The sequence below is a fragment of the Helianthus annuus genome, chromosome 11 (assembly GCF_002127325.2).
Source record: "Helianthus annuus cultivar XRQ/B chromosome 11, HanXRQr2.0-SUNRISE, whole genome shotgun sequence".
Classification (NCBI taxonomy): Eukaryota; Viridiplantae; Streptophyta; class Magnoliopsida; order Asterales; family Asteraceae; genus Helianthus; species Helianthus annuus.
The window spans coordinates 54,287,381-54,305,567 of NC_035443.2; the positions used below are offsets into that span (position 1 = coordinate 54,287,381).

General features: G+C 31.9%; 1 long non-coding RNA gene across 1 annotated transcript; it reads left to right on the plus strand.

Moving 5' to 3' along the window:
* Nucleotides 1-6,580: 6,580 nt before the first annotated feature.
* LOC110892029 lies at nt 6,581-8,276 on the plus strand. The gene is made up of 3 exons (XR_002565776.2): nt 6,581-6,835; nt 6,916-7,030; nt 7,983-8,276. It is a non-coding gene; the product is annotated as an uncharacterized LOC110892029 (long non-coding RNA).
* The last annotated feature ends 9,911 nt before the right edge of the window (nt 8,277-18,187 follow it).

The window sequence follows — 18,187 nt, forward strand, 5'->3', positions numbered from 1 at the left end:
CCTTTTTGTCCCAAATAAATCCTGATCCAGAACCCTATGAATCCTCCAATAATACCTCCAGAGTAAACGTATCCTGCCATTTTCTCTATGACTAGAACAAGTAACTTGTAGGCCTCATGTTGCTCACCCCAATCGAACCATGATAATTCAGTATTTTCATTAATGTAGTAGCTCACATTTTCAACCTGCTTGTTTGACCTGGTGGCAGAAAATGCAGCAGATATTACACCTTCTCTATCACCTTTTTTTTATAATCTTCAATTTCCACCTTGTCCAAGCCATCCATGACTTCAGTTTGTGCAACTTGTGTACTTCCAAATTCAGTAGACACTAATGGATCCATAGTTATGTCATCACTTATGTTTGAGCTATCATCAAGAAGGTAGCTAGTTGGATCTAAACTCTCTTCTTCATCAAATTGAACACCCAACTTGGTCTCCTCAAATGTGCACTCCAAAACTTTAGAATCACTAATTTTACCATCAATTTCTGATAAAAGAAAAATTATAGATTTATGTAACAAAAGCACATGAACAAATGTCTTCTTAAAACGTAACTGCTTAACATGTTTGATATTATTCTTCCTTTTCCACTTAACTAACCATCTTCTCACACCTTCCTTTTTGTACTTGAACATCAATTTGTCTAGCCAATGAGTATGGCCCTTTAACACTTCTTGGTTGCTTTTGAAAAGATCACCATCCAAAGAGTTAAAGACATCATCTATTTTTGTTTCATTTTCAGAATCTGTGACTTCCTCAGCCTTTTCATTTTCTGAAATTTCATCCACAAAAATATTCCGCAACTCATTCATTTGATCAGTCCCATCAATGGTTTCTTGAATCACATTTTTAAAACTACTAGGCATTTCATCAAACACCTTGGTTGCAGCCTTATTATCATTTTCATTTTCTTCTAAAACATCATTATCAATTACCCTTCCATTTCCCCTTGAATCATTAACTTCAAATACCTTGGAAGCATCGTATAAAGAAGAATTTGGATCATAAGGAGAAAATGAATCTTTCAATTCGTTAGCGTCCAATTTCAAAGCCAAAGAAATAGTGTCTTTCAACGTGTGAATACTATATTGATGCCATGTTATAAAAACATCTCTAATTTTTGGTTCAAGACCGTCTATAAAGAGGTATATAGCACAGTAATTTTTAGCCTGATCGAACAAAAATTTGAATTGCTCACAATATTCGTTAACAATACCTTCTTGGCTTAGTGTCATAATCTTGTCCATAGCACTTTCCATGGTTCGTATGCTGCCTTTTGTGAATCTTGAATATTGTTGTTGCCCTAATTGTTGAATTGATTAAACTCTGGAATTGTAACAACACCCCAATTGATATCCACTGCTTAATTCCGATTGCCCACTAATTGTTGATGTTCTTGATTGGTTGCTTCAATTCTTGATTCGAATCACTTGTCAAGAATCACTACAGGGAATTATTGATAGAAACTGAGCACGTCCTGAGGAAAGAACTGCTCTGATACCAATGTTACGTATCAAAATAGAGATCGATTACAAGAGATAGAAGAACACAAGAGAGGAAGAAAATATTCTCAAATTCATCGATACCCTACTCAATCCATGACTGATTGTTTAAGTACAGTTGGATTGTTCACAATGACCCCCTAAACTACTTGACAATTACAATTAACCCCCCTCACTTATTGACATGTAACATTTCGCCTTAAGGTGAGTAGGTGACGTTTGTGCTTGGTCTTATTCCACCGTAAGTGGGTTGTGTTGATGTACTTGGTTTTCACGCAATATGAACCAAAAGAATAATCAAGTTACACTTGGTTACAAACATAAACTCAAGAATCACACTCTCAGGCACGATCGTACCCCAAGACGTGTTCAAAACAAATTAACTCATGTTAGCGCTAATATCATAACATATTGGATTAGATACTAGATTATGACAATGAAATCGTGGGTTATTTATTTATTTTCTTTATCGAAAAACAAACATTGAGAATTCATTAGGGAAAACTCGCATGACCCCATCAATATCATGTTGACCAATGAAACGACGTAAATGTAATACCCAATTTTTGCTACTACTACAAAAAGAGGCATTGGCTATGAAATTTTGCTACGGAAAAAAATGGTGGCAAATTTTGCTACGAGTTAGCTACGAACTCATTTTGCTACGAATTAGCTACAGATTAGCTACGAACTTCCGTCGCAAATGAATTTCGTAGCAAAACTCATAGCAAATCCGTAGCAAAATTGATGAAATTAATATAAATCATACAATGTAGCAAAATCCGTAGCAAAATCATGAAAATAAGTATTTAGAAATAAACTAAAAAAAGTAAAATAAATTCTGTAGCAAAATTGTGAAAATAAATATAATAAAAAAACTTAGTAAAATTGGTAGCAAAGTCCATAGCTAAATCATAAAAATAAATATTTAAAAACTAACAAACAGGTAGCAAAATCGGTAAGTAAATAGAGTCCGTAGAGAAATTGGTAGCAAAATCTAGAAAAAATCTTAAAAACTAACATAGAAAAATCGGTAACAAATCCATAGAAAAATTCGTTGCAAAATAAGAAAAAAAAAGTATTCAAAAAATAATTTACTAATATCCATTGCAACATCCATAGCAAAATACGTTGCAAATAATAATAATAATAATAATAATAATAATAATAATAATAATAATAATAATAATAATAATAATAATAATAATTAATAATAGTGGTAGCAAAATCCATGGCAAAACTAACAAAATAAATATTCAAAAAACAATAAAAAAAGACGCATAAGAAAATCCATAGGGCTGTAAACGAACCGAACGTTCAGCGAACAGTTCGTGAACCGTTCGGCGGGAAGTTCGTTTATGTTCGTTCGTTTAATAAACGAACGAACATGAACAATTTTTGTTCGATTAGTTAAATGAACAAACATGAACAGGGGTCTCGTTCGTTCAATTGTGTTCGTGAACGTTCGGTAAGAAGTTCGTGAACGTGTTCGTGTTCGTGTTCGTGAACGTGTTCATGAACATTCATTCATTTGTGTTCGTTTATATTCATATGTTTGTGTTTTAATTAAATATTTTTGTACTTTCATATATTTATCTATACTTTTTATATTATTAAACTTTTATTTATTTGACACCCATTAAACTTTTATTTATTTTATTACCCTAACAATTAAATTAGGAAACCCTATTTCCTTTGTTTATGCATCATTTTCCTTTCATTTCTCATTATTTAAATCGACGAATATGATCGACCTTTGTTCCACAATAAGGGTCCATCCACCTTTATCCTTCGTCACACGTTCGCCAAATTTATTTGTGTTCGTGAACCGTTTACGAACAAACTCATTTCCTTAATGAACGAACACAAACATAAAATTCCGTTCGGTAAGCGTTCATGAACTGTTTGTGAACACATTTATTTACTTAATGAACGAACACGGACAAGACCGTGTTCGTGTTCGTTCGGTTCGTTTACAGCACTAAAAATCCATAAGCAAAAATGGACAAAAGAAATATTAAAAAATTATTAATAGTATATACAATAGAAAAATCAAAAGCAAAAATATTAATTACTTAAAAATAGTTAAAAAATTCAATTTTACACGGACTTATGTAAACATAAATACATTTAATATAGCTATCTCAAATAAATAATACGTACTAAATTAAGCATAGGGATGAACAAATGGTGTTGGGTACCGGTACCGAATATATTTGGTACCGACTTTTGATATTTTTTGTACCGATTTGGTACGGTACCGGTATTTATCGGTTTTATCACTCAAATACTGGTACGGTACCAGGTATTTTCGGTACCAGTACCCATTCTTGGGATTTTCGGTACCAGCTGACACCGAACTCATCCCTAGTTAAACATATTAGATTATTCTAGTAATTGATTTCTATAACGTTTTCATATTATGTGTACTCATTTTATTTTATAAATATACAAAATCCATGGGGGGAATAGTGCCAGGCAACTGCCTGACACTTCTCTATTTACCCAAACAAATTATGAATTTACCCAGCTTAGAATTACGATTTGGACCCCAGTTAATATACAAAATTCACGAAGGGGAATAGTTAGGCAGCTAGCTGCCTGGCACATCCCCATTGGCCACAAAAAATTACAATTTTACCCCAGTTTAGAATTACGATTTGCCCCCAATTCAATGTTAGAGTCTTACCATCGTTGAAGATTTCGACAAATTACGATTTTACCCCAGTGAAATTTACGATTTTGTCCCAGTTCAAAATTACAATGTTGCCATCGTTGTAGCTTTTGACAAATTATGATTATACCCCAGTTGAACTTACGATTTATCCCCAGTTCCGAATTATAGTCTTTTTATCGATTTTGTTTTTCTTTTCTAGCAAAACTTTGATAATGTTTTGTTTTAATTGGTAGAGAAATATTTGGCCGAGCGCCCCGTGTTAGTGCAGTTGTCTGTCGACTTCATCTTCGTTCGAGTCTTAGTCTAGTTTGTATAAATCAGTGCACGTAAAACAAGGAAATGAAATTTATAGGTGATTTCGCTTGAAAGTGTACATGGTGGTTTCAAGCAAAATCAAGTGAGTTAATTCCGCTTGAGTGGTGATTTCGCTTGAGATGTAATTCCGCTTGAAGCATGTTCAAGCGAAATCACATGTCCTATATATACCTTTCAAGCGATATCAGATGTAACAGTCTTGTTTCCAACGCCGAAGTGCTGTCGAAGTGTCTCCAAGTCTGTAAACGTGTTCTAATCAATACAAGAGACAGTTAATAGTGATTCTAGTGTTATACAAGCTAAATAAAGACTGAATCAATGAATTCCGCCTCTGATTCAGTCTAAGACCTCTTCTGATCGACTCATTAAGGTCGTTTCACGATCCTACACCCCGCAACGTGGGCGGGGCATAAACTAGTACTAAAAAGATTATGAGGGGGAACAACGCCAAGCAGTTGCCCGTCACTCCCACATTGGCCCAGACAAGTTACGATTTTACCCACAGTTTAAAATCACGATTTTCCCCATTTTCAAAATTAAGATTTTGCCCCTAATTCTAATTTACATTCTTGCCACTGTTTTAGATTTTGACAAATTACGATTTTACCCCAGTTAAAAATTATGATTTTGCCCCCATTTCGAATTACGGCCTTCCCATAGTTTTAGTTTTTTTAGCAATACTATGGTTGTGTTTTATTTTAATTTGTTGACTCGATATAATTTATATTCGTGTCAGGAAGGTGCCTTGCACTAGCTCATTGTTTTGACAAATTTCAATTTTGCCCCCAACTAAAAATTATAGCCTGTTTTATTTTTTTTATGTAGCAAAGCTATAATAGTGTTTTTTTAATTGGTAGAGAAATATTCGGTCTAGCGCCCCGCAATACGGGCAAGGCATAAACTAGTTCATTTACATATATAACTAGTGTTAACCCCCGCGTTGCAGGGCGTGGGTCGTAATACCATGATAAGTAGTAAGCAAACAACTACCAAGACCTAGAAAAAATTGTAAAAGAAAAACACGAATTTATACCGTCACGTTACATTCAACACTAACGTAGATAAATACAAACTTATACAACGTAAAACTTATTTAAAAGTGAGGAAAAAGATAAAAAAAAAAAGTTGGATTTTAAATGAGAAATCTGACCAGATTTTTCTTTTGGTTGAAAATGGTAATAAAATTGAAACCATATGGACCCTGATTCAAAAGGTTTGAGTTTTAGACTAAAGTGAAAAAGGTGACCAAACCTCAGGGTCATTTTGGCAGTTTACTCTATATATTATTTAGTTAGTTTGATCATAATTTGATTTAACGACAATTAATATGGTGTAAATGTATATTTTATTTATTAAATATACTTTTTATAAATGAAGGCTCGTTTAGGCTCACGAGCCTACTCGAGATCGACATGTGAAGCAAGCGCTTAGACTCGTTTATTAAAGAAACTTATTTTTAGGGTTGAGGTCGTTTAAGCACGACTCAATTCGAGCTTGTAGTTAACTCATCTCAGGTAGCTCACGAGCGGGTCGATTCATTTACACCGTAGCTAAACTTTTTTTTTTTTAACTTTTAGTCTTATTTTATAAGGATTTAAATGCCATTTTAGTCCATGTGCTTTGTGCCATTTTGGCAGTTTAGTCCAAATGTTTCGTTTTTCGCCTGTGGGTCCAAAAAGGTTTCACTGTTGTCATTTTATTCCACTGGGTTAACTTCGTCTATTATTTTTGTTAACGGAAGGGCAATTCGGTCATTTTATATGGCCGAATTGCCCTTTTAGTTAACAGAATTACATATAAAATAACTGAATTGCCCTTCTCATTAACATAAATAATGGATAAAGTTAACCCAGTGGACTAAAATGGCAACGGTGAAACCTTTTTGAACCCACAGGTGAAAAATGAAACCCTTGGACTAAACTCACAAAATGACCAAAACCACAGGGACTAAAATGACATTTAACTCTTTTATAAGTTATAGTTTTTAAATATTTTTCCAAAACAAAAAATAAAACAATTCATTTATTAAAATCACATCTGAAATATAATTTCCCTTCAAAATCAAAATTTAATTTTCAAAATCCCCCAAAATACGGTTCACCCACTTTCCCCCTCTACTCCTTTTTCACCAAAACTGATTCACATTCCCTTCTTAATTTCTTCACCTCACTCCTCAAATTCTTTCATATTTGCGCACCTTCTACTTCCCTCCCCAAATCCAAACATATTTCTTGATATGGTTTGATTGATTCTTATCTAATGACTGGTGATGATGGTTGTTATTTGTTAATTTTTGTCTATTTGTTGAATGTGCATAGGTATATATGACATATCAACTTGTAAGTTTCAAATTTTCTATTTCAGCTTGTTATGTTATTCTTTATTCCGTTGTGTTGATGATTTTAACCTGAAAAATTAGGGCTACTTAGATGGATGGTTTGCAATTTAGCGAAAGTGGAGAGACAACATGAAGATTGAAAAGCTTTTCATGTTTGTCGCTGCTGGAGTTTTTAAGCAACAACAAACGTTGCAAGGTACTTTAACTTCAAATTGTTCTACAAATTACAATCCCACTGCTTTATTTCAAGGTACCTTTATCAATAAATTTGAGCCTTAGAAATTGTAGACTTCAAAGGGGCTATTTTTCACCATAAATATCGATTGCGAGTATAAATTCATTATTGCTTTTGAGTTGAAAAGTATACATGCTTGAATATAATGATGTTTTTTGTGTAAATTTGTGATTATGGGGTTGAACTGAGTCAAATTTACATTTTGTATTACTAATATTTAATATATGCGTATGAAACGCTTGATGAAATGCCCGTGTCAAAGACTTTCATGAATTTATAATGCAAAGTACATATGCACTTATATAGGTAATTAGGTCTTGTTAGAACTTTTTATGATTGGTGCTTAATAGCATATTCATGTTGACATGAGTATGCTAATTTGCTATTATTCTCATTCTCGTAAGTTGAGAGTTTGAAGTTAATCAAGTGACTCAGATTATTCAGATCTCAAAAGGGCTAGTTTCTGACTTTTTTTTAAATAATTTGGTTCCTTATTATTATAGTGTAGTTAATACAGATATAATCATATTTACTATTATTTAGTATGTTAACTGTTGATATAACTCAAAATATGGATGAAGAAGTTTTGGACACACACCTCTAATAATTTGACAACTTGAGAGATTAAGAGAAAGTCAATCAAACACAAATCTTTGAATAGCTAAAAAATGGCAAGCCTAATTAGTAGGTTTAAGAAGGCTGTTCAACTTATATTTACCCAAGGGTCACGTGCTTCACTTTACTAACTTAAAAACATAAATTCTTTTTAAAAAGGAGATCACGAAGCAAATTACTAGTCTTAGTTTATTTTTTAGTGATTAGGCTATATGTTATCTCTTGTATATTGTTGCTACCGTATACAAAATTTATATATTTTTGGTATGTTTTTTTTGCTTGTATACTATAAAAGCAGGTTACAATTTGGACTGGATTTGGGCATGTCCTGTTTATTTCAGGTACTGTATGAACCGAAGACCAATACCTGGATTAATTGAAGACCAATGACCAATTGGTTCACACTTAAAGTTAAGCGAGTCTAGTATTGGGTACATAATTATGCCATAATGGAGAGATCCGAAGAAAACATGAGGTTATACGCTCAAGTGCCAAGTTAGAATATGGTTTCATATAAGCTTAACATATTGTATTGATTTTGGATAATTTAGTTCTTTATTGTGATATATTTGGATAAGTTGGAAGTTGGATATTTCATTCTATTTTGTTTGGATATTTATTTTTATTAGAATTTATATATGTTGTGAAAATTAAAATTTATTCTTTATAAAAAACAAATATATAAAAATATATATGTATATATATAAATAAAAATTCATAAAAAATTGTAGGTAAAGTTGTAACAAAAGGCTTACAAAATTTATAGCAAAAACCTTATATATATGTAGCTAAATTTATAGCTAAAATTTAACATAACTTGTGGCAAACTTCATAGCTAAATTGTATAGTAAGAATTGTAGCAAAACTTTAGCAAAATTTCTTAGCAAAACCGTAGCAATAAACACTCCGTATCTAATAATTCATAGCAAACTTTGTAGCTAAATATCCATAGCTAAAAGTCCGTAGCGAAATTTCGTAGCAAACTTTTTTCATAACAAATATGTAGCTAAAATAACGACCACCTTAGCTAACTCTGTTGCAAATGTCATTTTCGTAGCTAAAATTCGTAGCAACAAAATTCGCGACGAGACTTGTAGCTACGAACCAATTACGTAGCAAATTCGTAGCAGAATAGGTATTTGCTACGAATTTGCTATGGATTTGGCCATAACAAATGCCTATTTATGTAGTAGTGACAAATAGTTTTTAAATTATTGTAATAGTAAACTAGTCAAAGCTGAGTTTGAACATGATATGTCTAAAGGGAAATCAGTCACTAACTCACTATGCAACCCTAGAAAGTTTCAAGTAATCTCTTTTAACTTGTCTTTTGGCATACATCAAACATTTAAGAAAGCAGATGGCGATACTAGGGTTTGCAAACAAGACGTATGATAAACCAGTACCCTTGTGGAAAGTAGGTATTCAGTCATGTCACATTTGTCATTTGTCATGAACTTTGTTGGTCCACATTCTTCAATGGGTATCATGTGTTTCACACATAAGTACATTTCACGTTCTTTACAACATCCCATTGAAAGTCTTATATGTATCTTCTCTCCGGTTAAAATTTTCATTTGTGTGGTTTCTATTTCCGAATAAAGATCCAAAATGTACTAGTGGGATATATAAAAAACAATATATAGTATTGTTTTTATATTGTTTTTTAAAATGAGTACAAATGAGTGGAAGAAAATCATTAGTGTCGTGGTCCAAACAATCATGTGGAATATATGGAATTAATCACGGAACGAAAAGGAGTTTGAAAGCATAACTCGTAACAGCAATGACATAGCAAAAAGATAATGGCGGATAGCTTCATTTGGTTAAAGAGCAGATCTAAATTCCGTGACATCGTTTGGGAGAGATGGGCAGATTTTAACATTCGAGATATAGTGAGATAGTAGCATAATCGTTGGGTGTAGTCGGTTTTTTTGTTTTTCTTTGTTCTGTTTTGTACTTTGGGTTTTTACAGCATATGCTGGCCCTGTTCTATTAATCATAGAATCTTACCATTAAAAAAAAAATATAAAAAACAATAATGAAAACAGGTAGTCAATTTTGTTTAAATATCTATTTTTGGGAGTTTATATACACGCAGGGACAGACCCACATTGAACGGGTTGTGGGTCCTCCGACCCCAATATTTTTTAAAAAATTAGTAGATCAAGTATGTTAAATTTTATAAGTACCCCATAAATATAATTAGTTGGACACCATAAAACGAGAAGGAAAGCCGGTGTAGTGGTAAACCTCCTTCTTTAACAACAAGATGTCATGGGTTCAATCCTTGTGTAGCCTATTTTTTTCTTTTTTTTTTAAATCTAGTTCGAACCTCGCTCTGACCTGACCCGAACGAGGATCGACCAGAAAACTTTAACGTTTTATCATGAAAATTTTGAACATTGAAAAATGGACCCCATTGAAAAAAATCTTGGGTCCACCACTGTATACACGTGTGTAGGGGTGTTCAAAACTATCCGTATCCAAAAATCCGATCCGAATTATCCGATATTCGAATCAGAAATATCCGAAATTTCGGATATCCAAAATTCGGATAGTGATTTTAAAAAATTTCGGATATTTTGGATATCCGAAATATCCGAAAATTTAATTTTTATGTTTTTCGGATATCCCAATATCCGAAGTATCTGAAAATATCCGAAATATCCGAAAACTTATACTCGGATATCCGTCAGAAAACTTATACTCGGATATCCGAAACTATCCGAAATATCCGGTTCTGAATATAAAAAATAATAAAAAAAGAATTAAATAAAAATTGGAAATTCGGATATCCGGTTCACTATCCAATCATCCGAATTTTCGGATATCCGGTTTTGAACACCCCACGTGGGATATATTTATACACTAGAGGGGTGTTTGCGTGATGCGACGGTAAACACTAACATTACTGGTAATATTATATTCAAATTATAGAGAATAAAATGTTTGTTTTCATGGTATAACATTTTTTTCTTAAAATATTAAGGTATGAAAAAGTTGTAGCCATTCAAAAATTGTGGAAGTAAATAGATTTAAAAGTTAACAATATGTTTTAAATTATTGTACCATATTCTTTCTGACTTCTAGTTACTTAAATTCTTGAAATTACCTTCTTTCCCTCTTTATATGTATTAGAATAGAGTGTGTGTGTGTATATATACACAGAGAGAGAGAGAGAAACGGGTTCTGTAGAAAACGCCTCAAAGTGTGAAAACAGATTTTGGCGCGACACGTCGCGTAGGCGCTAAATAATATGCGGGGGTATGATCGTTATTTCCTCTAATATTTTGAAAAATTCCCTTTTTGTCAGGGCATTTATTCCTTTTTGAATCCAACTCCAAAATTTTCATATTAGCAGTTACCTCTTGTCCAAGTTTCCCGAGTTTCACGGTGTCTGATATGGATTGCGAGTTACAAAGTAATAATGTTTATTTGTAAATTTCTTTTATCTCTGTTAGTTTGTTGTTCAAGCAATTCATGTTATTGACCTGGCGTTTTTTAGTTATCTGTATTATAATGGCGTCTATCTTGGTATTTCGTCATATTATTATCATCAATGTTAGTTTATGTTTGTTTTTACTCATCATTTGATATGTTTAATGGCGTTTTCAGTTACTATAGTAATAAAACAGTGATTACTTATCGTGTTGTAATTATGTTTATTTTGTAAATTTCTTTTATCTCTGTTAGATAGTCGTTTGAGTAATTCATGTTAATGATTTGGTGTTCTTTTAATTATCTGTATTATGATGGCGTTTATTTTGGTATTTTATCATATTATTATCATCAGTGTTAGTTTTGCGTTTGTTTTTTTCTTATCCGTTTATATGTTTATTGGCATTTTCAATTAATATGGTTTTGTGTTTAATGAAAGGCGTTTTATACTTTGGCGTTTTAATATAATTTTATCATCGCGTTTTTTTATTAGGTGCCCCGCTAAGTCCAATGAAGGATTTTTCCAAAACTCGGTTTACTTTATGCATTCCTGCCGTTAGTGAAGATCTAAAGCCACAAATAGGAATGATTTTCAAAAGCCTTGATGATTCCTATGTTTTTTTTATCTTAAATATGCAACAGCTAGTGGTTTTGCTCTTAAGAAAGGAACTGAAAAGATAAACGCCAAGGAAGAAAAACATATAAAGTATTATATGTGTATGAAATTTGTCTTATACAAGAATAAGAAGGTTGATACATTGGACCCGAAGCAGAAGGAAATGAGTGTGAGATCCAAATTTTTCGAAGAGAACTGGTTGTGGAGCAAAACATTTGTCTTGAGTTTTAGGCTGGATTTTGGAAGTTATATAAGTTTGTTGAAGAGCACAACCACAAATTTTTTGATTAGCCTGATAAGTATTTCCTACCGTCATAAACGACACCTCGCTTAACTTTAGTAGCATGTTATATACATAGCATGTCTAAGTTGAATTTGGGCCCTGTGAAGGCGTTTAATGTTATGAAGACTGTTTTGGCGGTTTTGAAGATGTGGCTGCAAGTAAAGTTAATTTTAAGAATTACAAGAGGCAAAATAATCTATTCATTGGTGGAATACGATACATACATGGTTGTGAGACACCTACACAAAAAGAAACAATCTCAGCCTAATTTTTTGTACGATTACTTCACAGATGATGACTATCGGTTGAAGGGGCTGTTTTGTTGTGATGATCAATGTAAACGTAATTATCATGTGTTTGGTGATGTGATTCCATTTGATGCCACCTACCGGTCTAATAAGTATGAAATGAAATTCATTATATCTATTTTGGCGTTTTCATGAACTAGAATTCATTATATCTATTTTGGCGTTTTCATGTTATCATTTTATTTGGCGTTTCCCTGTTTTTTTATTTTAGTGGCGTTTTCACACTTTTTGTGTTTGTTTTTTTGTTGCAGATGGTGTTTGTACCTTTTACTGGTATATATAACCACCACAGCAATGTCGCATTCGGTGCTGCATTAATTATTAGCGTCATAAACGGTTGATTGTTGGGGTTTGTCTATTCATTATTTGTTAATTTTAGGCACTTGATAGCTCGAGGTCTTCCTACATATTCACGACTAGGTGATTCTAGGTTTTCGGTGTATCAATTTAAAACTAACTTCATAATTAAAGAAGTTAAAGTGTGTGCTTTTTCTTGTCTCTAGCTGTGTGATTCGGGTTCAGTTGGTCGAGTTGTTTCTATCTAGCACTTCATTCACTATCTGATTCTACGTCCTAGATCAGTTTTTAGGCTTTTGTGAGTTGGTCACATTCATCTTGTCTAATCACTGTAGGATTTATCTTCTGTGACGAGAGGTAGTCAACCTTTAATCAGGAAACTTGGTAATTATCAACCGTAGAAGTCTTGCATGTGGTTAGGGATTCTAGCCTAGGTAGTTTGTTCATCATCACCGATTTCACTCTTATTTGCTATTTGCTCTCGTCTTTGTCTTCGTTATCACTAGGATAAATTTAGGATATTAGTTAATAAAAATCACAATTAAAAATTAAATCAATTTTAGGCTATTAATCCAGTTTAAGCCAAATTTTAGAGTTGCTAAATTAGAATGTCTAGGTTCGATACTCGGTCTTGCTTACTATACAATATATGTCTAGTACACTTGTCATTTGTGTGTAATTTTTATGTAATTCCATTTTTTAAAAAACTTGGTCTGTGTAACACCCCGCCCCGGTTAGGGCTGACGTGCCATTTATACAGTATTCAGATTACAAACATAATTCCATTCATAAGAAAAATATTAAAATTTATACAATTAAATTACAAGTTCAGTACAAAACATCATTAACTTTAAGAAAATCCTGTGAGTTCTTCAGATAAACCTGTAACCTAACGTACATAAAAGACATGCACGCCTAAGTAAAATTTACTGAGTGGGACAATGACTATAAACAATATATACAGTTCCTTAACAATATCTATATATCAAACAATATACATAACACATACGGTTAGCCACATTCAGTAGTTTGGTGCGTAGTTAATTCACATTCGGTAGTTCGGTGCGTCATATGCTATAATTCGGTGCGTCATATTCATATTTGCTATAAACAATATAACCTTATCTATATGCATATATCATAACACATAATTTTGAAGATCACGAAAGCATATAAAAACGACTTAAAATTCCCAACAACGAGGTTATAAAAACTCACAACCGTATACATAAGTTGTTATAGAGTCCACACTTAAAACGCGTAGATTCAAACTATCAAAAGTTGTACCGCCATACTCATCAAAAAGAGATCGATCATAACACATACGAGGGATGATATGGTTTCAGTTGTATAGCTCAAAGCCAATATCACTTTATAAGAATTGTAGAAAAGCTTGATCATTATCTAACTTGAATTTGTGAGATAAATTCAATGTGCTTATAATAATCAGTAACTAAAATTCAAATAAACCCATCTGATTCTTTATTTCAAGTTTCAATATTATATATATATATAAAAATTTATTGTCATTATCTTTAAAACTTGTTTTTAAATCTATTAAATAAACAATAAGTATCATGTTATTATTCAAACATTACTATTATTTAATATAAATGTTCGAACAATCAGGGTGTTACAACACTACCTCTCTTAAAAAAAATTTTTTCTCGAAATTACAAAGTAAAATAAAATACTTTAGCGAATAACGTTGAACAAATCCTAAGTCTTTAAAGGTTAATACAAAGTTCGGAATTACTTATATCTATAGCAAAAACACTACTTATAGTATTAACCTAACTTGTACATGTATCTTTACTCGATGTCTACACATTACCCACGGGTTTTTGTTTTAAAAATAATTTTCGACAAGAAAGATTCTGAGCTCTGATATCATAATTGTAACACCCCGCCCTGGTTAGGGCTAACATGTCAGTTATATAGTATTCAGATCACAAACATAATTCCATTTATAACAAAAATATTACAATTTATAAAACATCATTAACTTTAAGAAAATCTTATGAGTTCGAGCCTTTTTCCCTGGTCTCTCTAGGTAAACCTGTAACCTAACGTACATAAAAGACAAATGCATGCCCGAGTAAAATGCCTGAGTAAATTTACTCAGTGAGACAACGACTATAAGCAACATATATAGTTCCTTAACAATATCTATATATCAAACAATATGCGTAACACATACAGTTATCCACATTCGGTAGTACGATGCGTAGTTAGTTCACATTCGTGCGTCACATAATCACATTCGTAGTTCGGTGCGTCATATTCTGTAATTTGGTGCGTCGTATTCATATCTGCTATAAACACTATAACCATATCTATATGCATATATCATAACACATAATCTTGAAGATCACAAAAGCATATAAAAACGACTTAAAATTCCCAACAACGAGGTTATAAAAACTCAAAACCATACACATAAGTTGTTATAGGGTCCATACCTAAAACGCGTAGATTAAAACTATCAAAAGTTGTATCGCCATACTCCCCGAAAAGAGATCGACCATAACACATACGAGGGATGATATTGTTTCGATTGTATAGCTCAAAGTCAATATCACTTTATAAGAATTGTAGAAAAGCTTGAGCATTATCTAACTTGAATTTATTAGATAAATTTAATGTGCTTATCATAATCCATAACTAAAATTCAAATAAACCCGTCTGATTCTTTATTTCAAGTTTCAAATATAATATATATTAATTTATTGTCATTATCTTTAAAACTTGTTTTTTAAATCTATTAAATTAAATAAACAATAATTATGAGGTTATAATTCAAACATTACTATTATTTAATATAAATGATCGAAAAATCAGGGTGTTACAACATTACCTCTTTTAAAAAAAAAATTTGTTCTCGAAAATACAAAGTAAAATTAAATACTTTAGCGAATAACGTTGAACAAATCCCAAGTCTTTAAAGGTTATACAAAGTTTCGAATTTCTTATGTCTATAGCAAAAACACTACTTATAGTGGTAACCTAACTTATACATGTATCTTTACTCGATGTCTACACATTACCCACATGTTTTAGTTTTAAAAATATTTTTCAACAGGAAAGAGCCTGAGCTCTGATACCATAATTGTAACACCCCGTCTAGGTTAGGGCTGACATGTCACTTATATAGTATTCAGATCACAAACATAATTCCGTTGATAACAAAAATATTACAATTTATAAAACATCATTAACTTTAAAAAAAATCCTGTGAGTTCGTGTTGGAATTTACTCAGTGAGACGACTGTAAGCAATATATATAGTTCCTTAACAATATCTATATATCAAACAATATACATAATACATACGGTTACCCACATTTGGTGAGTCACATTCGGTAGTTCGGTGCGCGGTTAGTTCACATTCGTACGTCATATAATCACATTCGATGAGTCACATAATCACATTCGGTAGTTCGGTGCGTCATATTTTGTAATTCTGTGCGTCGTATTCATATTTGCTATAAACAATATAACCATATGTATATGCATATATCATAACACATAATCTTGAAGATCACGAAAGCATATAGAAACTACTTAAAATTCCCAACAACGAGGTTATGAAAACTCAAAACCGTACACATAAGTTGTTATAGAGTCTATACCTGAAACGCGTACATTCAAACTATCAAAAGCTGGACCGCCATAGTCCCCAAAAAGAGATCGATCATAACACATAGGAGGGATGAGATTGTTTTGGTTGTATAGCTCAAAGCCAATATCACTTTATAAGAATCGTAGAAAAGCTTGAGCATTATCTAACTTGAATTTATGAGATAAATTTAATGTGCTTATCATAATCCATAAGTGGATTTCAAATAAACCCATCCGATTCTTTATTTCAAGTTTCAATATATTATATATATATTAACTAGGTTAGAGCCCCGTGTATTACACGGGTTGAATAAATGTAATTTTATTCAAGTTGAAATTGTAATCTGTAACTCGTTTTTGTTTCCGTTTTTCTTTCCTGTATTGTACTTTATGGCTTGAGCACCTTGCTTAAGCTTTGTTCTATTTTATAATACTGCCAGCCTTTCAGAAAAAATGTAATTTTATATACTAAATTAAAACAATTATTTTTTTAAAAAACTCGTTTATACACTGGTTGAACAAATGTAATTTTATATATTAATTAAATAATAAAAAATTATATCTTTAAGAACCCAATAATGTTAAAATTAGTGCAATTTCACTTTTGCCCTCCGAGCGTCTACACATATACATTTATATGCGCATACCGCAAACGGGGCGAATCTATACTATGTAATAAAAAAAAGTTATATCTTTAAAAACACCATGTATTACACAGGTTAAATAAATGTAATTTTGTATAGTAAATAATATGCTATTGGATTCGTTTAAAAAAGCATAAATTTGGTTCGGTTTAATTCGAATCAAGTCATAAACTTGGTTAAGTTTAATTCGAATTGATTAGAACCCCAATTTGAAAAATCAAAAACATAATTATATTATAAGCTTCTCTTCCTAATTCGTGTTTTTTAAAGCTTGATCTAATGTCTAATAAGTTATTTTGTATATTTTGTTTGTATTTTAATTTTTTTTATGAGCGTATTATTGTTTTTTTAAGTTTAAAATTATTGTTTTGTGTTATTATTTAAAAAATCTTTAATTTATAATTTAAATTTGAAGATAATATATTATTGGATTAAATAGAATGATCCTATCCGACTTTCAAAGTAAGATAAGATTTAATATTAATTGATTATTTATTATTTAATTAATTGATATAAGATAAGTATGAAAATGCAGGAAATTAAAATGTAGACGCTTTCAATGAGTGACACGTGTCCCAAAGTTGGTTTCTTTTATTATATAGTAGAGATTTATTGTCATTATCTTTAAAATTTGTTTTTAAATCTTTTAATTAAACAATAACTATCAGAGCCGGCTCTCGGGTCGGCAAACTCGTGCCGTCGCTCAAGGCCAAATTTTAAAAGGGCCCAAATTTTTTTTAAGCTTTGATATATATAATAAATTACATGTTCAATATATGCATTCATTCATTATATAAAAAAGTGTTATTGGTAGAGTGGAAAAACCATCTCAAGAAAATATAAAGGTCACAAGTTCAAGTCTTGCCACCACTACCATGGTTTTATTTTTTTAATTCATTTATCCTTAGCCACAAGTTTGGGCCCTTTTTTTTTTGTCGCTCAACGCCTAAATTTTTTTGAGAGTACTCGGGGATGGCTCTGATAACTATCATGTTATAATTCAAACATTACTATTATTTTAATATAAATGATCGAAAAATCAGGGTGTAACAGTCCGATTTTAAGTACACATTCACACACATCACGCTGCGAAACACTGAAATTCCCCATAGTTTAATACATATTCACACGTAACAACTTCCATATGCATGTTAATGGAAAGCAACATTAGACCCATATGTACGCCGCCAATGATCTCTAGATCAAGTGGTAGAAGACTTGCATTTTATCTTGGAAGATCCAAGTTCAACTCCTACTTGGTGCAGAGTGAGGCATTGGTGGGCAATGATAGGAG